This window comes from Branchiostoma floridae, chromosome 18, assembly GCF_000003815.2.
Source record: "Branchiostoma floridae strain S238N-H82 chromosome 18, Bfl_VNyyK, whole genome shotgun sequence".
Lineage (NCBI taxonomy): Eukaryota > Metazoa > Chordata > Leptocardii > Amphioxiformes > Branchiostomatidae > Branchiostoma > Branchiostoma floridae.
This window is the reverse complement of record NC_049996.1, coordinates 1,328,145-1,331,138: the sequence shown is the minus strand read 5'-3', so window position 1 is coordinate 1,331,138 and position 2,994 is coordinate 1,328,145. Positions and strand designations below refer to the sequence as shown.

The window sequence follows — 2,994 nt, the reverse complement described above, 5'->3', positions numbered from 1 at the left end:
TAGTTGTCAGCTGGTTGTCCCAAACCTAAACGAGAGAGCATCAGAAGATCGATAGCCTACCGTGGACCCAATGTCTGAAACAACCTACCACCAGACACACTAATTACGGCCCCAAATCTGACCTGCTTTAAGAGACTCTTGAAGTAAAAGAAATGACCAAAATGAACGGACACGGTCTATGAACGCCGAGCATTCGCTCTACTATATGTTTTGTACCATGTATATGTAGTGATATATGTTGATAGATTTATTAGGACTCGATGTAATCTGTATCTCTGTTATATTTTACCCGAACGCTTACCTCCCTCATGACCTCAATGAAAACCGGCCTGCAGGCCGATTTGAGCTTCTCATGAATAAACAAAGGTTAAAAAGGGGTAGATATACATGTTTGTGCTACGTTCGCATTGGACTTTCTACCTAACCCTCAGACGAACTTGACTCGATCAAAGTACCTCACAGATTGTAAGTAAATACTAAACAGGCAAGGTTTCGCTGGCTAGAACATACGAAGCATAGGTCAAAGTAATGTTTAAAACAGTAATGGCACATATAAGTCAATAGTTTAGTACCTTCTGTATTGTCAAATTGTAACCAATGTGTTGAAAGGGTTTATGTGATTAGTTCTTACTTGACAAATGCTTTGCTATCTGAATACTTATACAAGTATTCATTCACATAAAGCTATTAGCATGTACAGTATGAACTATAGTTTACCCCGATCGTTCAAAGAAAGGCATTTATTTTTTAGCTAATAATTCACTACTATTGTAAAGGGCGGGGTGTTGGCATCCGAACTGGTTTAGACCGGTTTTAGCCCATGCGCGTTTATAACAACAACCTAGAGTTGGTCCGAACACCGCCAGGTAAGGAAATACGTCTTAACTATTGGAAAATAATCTTAATCATGAAAAGTATGTATTTCTTGAAAAAAGGCATGATTTTTCTACATTTGAGCCGTTTGCATTGTCACAGAGATATTTAGGAAATACAAATTATTTCTGATTCGATGCAACCTCATTTATTTTAACGCAGCGACCCTGAACATTGTGACCACGCTTCGCCAATGTAAATAAATATTGATGAGCCAAACTAGTTGCGCGTATTGTCTGTTAAGTAAGAAATGAAAGTTTCGCAATTGTGCAAAATATGGTCAACACGCTACGAATAACGTATCTTTCTATATACGAATTACGGTAAGTAAAAATAGGCTGATTACGCCTTCCGGAGAAGAGCATGCAGACCCTCATTTGGAATGCAACCAAAATATACACTACTACACTACTTCTTTTCGTGTGACGCAGTCAAATTTGGACCGCCGTAGCCACATCCCAACTTTTTTTTCTGAAAAAGCGAACGCACAACGCGTGCGTTGATACATTATGAAGATATGCATTACTTATAGTAGGGCAAACGGTAACAATAGACTTCCTATACGGGGTGAAACAGAGGACAAACGAACGTTAGACCTTGGCCCATGACATGGAACGACCGGGGCAAAGTTTTCTGATGTTTTTTTTTTTTTTTCTCTTGATAAAACCACTTAAATCAAGGGCGTATTATTGGTCATTGAAATACAATTACCGGTGAGTGGTCATTCGGGCTTATAATTTCTATGTTCTTACGCTTCTTTTGTTTTAACGTAACTTTCATGATGATTGATTGAATTAATACTTTTATTGTATGAGGGAAACAGATGAATGTTTTTACGATCAAAAGTTTGTCTAAATTCATTAGAAATATTACTTTGTATTACGTAGGTATATGAAGTAAGAAAAATACGTTCTATCGTCTATAAAGATCAGCTCTCTCTCATGTTGTATAAACTACATTCTACTACAAAATACTGTTTATCTTCTATTCTATTCTATCCAAGATACAGAATACATCGACATAGAAAATAACGTTTTGACTCACTTTTTGCCATAAACAACACATAGGCAACGCAATGTTTGTGAAATCTTGATAGAAATTTATAAGTAATTTTACAAAGGAGAACGATGATAAGACAAATTGAATGTTCCTGAAATTTTTCATCAACCAATAGTATACATGTAGATAACATCAGTATCGCTTGAATTAAAACTCTATATAACTAAACTCGTAGTGTTTTATAGCTTAGATTTGATGACGTTAGAAATTTTATAACGATACCTGCTGCTGAGATCATTATATTTGATGAATATCATAAAATTGGGCTTTGAATTTAAGACGGATTAGATTCCGACGTCTTGTTATTCATAGGTTTTCAGACAAATAGTGCTAAAAATACCCAGCCTTGTTATATACCGGTCTGTTTCCAGTGTTTGTTGTTGTTACTAATGATTCACGGAAAGTCACATGGTGACGTACAGGCGTGGTCAGATGACCTCAGCAATGTAAACAATAACAAAAACACACACCCAAGCGGCGCAATGTGGGAAAATTAACTGAATCATTCTAGTTCAATTATTTTTCACTGGAAATAGGATACGAAGCAAAGTATAGTTCTGTGCAGTTTAAATACTTTACTCTCTTGAAATAGTTTATACCCGTTTCTTGTTTCATCACTATATTTTGAAAAGAATACATCATATCATGCTTCTCAAAAAAAGCTATAAAAAATTTACAAATGGTATACATATATACATATCTATATCCCTAAATATAGAAAATGTGGTCACAGGTTTCCAAAAAGAGTTCACAAATCCTTTCTGTAGACACTCTAAGGTTAGGAAAGTGTCTCAGAATGGAGTCTATCAAAGCGAGGTCAAAAGTTTAGGACCTTTTTAGATTAACAAAATTGATGACATATGCAATATGGAATGGAACATATCGTAAATAAGGTACAATTTACTTTATCTCTTTGTTTTAAGCTGAAATGATGCTATCCTTTGTTTTCTTTAGTAATTTAATAATTTTAGTAATGTTACATCATTTGAGTTGTTGCATCAGCCTATATGTCTAACTGCGTCCTTAGGTGCGGCGTAACGTTTTGGGTTAGAGACGTGAATA

At 35.4% G+C, this 2,994-nt stretch overlaps 1 protein-coding gene across 1 annotated transcript in view; it reads left to right on the top strand.

The window, feature by feature from the left end:
- The first annotated feature begins 851 nt into the window (after positions 1–851).
- Positions 852–2,994, top strand: part of LOC118405584 (solute carrier family 15 member 2-like) — a 28,094-nt gene continuing 25,951 nt past the window's right edge. Inside the window, exon 1 of the mRNA XM_035805131.1 lies at positions 852–866. The gene's annotated coding sequence lies outside the window, so the exon portion shown is untranslated. The remainder of the gene's footprint in view (positions 867–2,994) is intronic.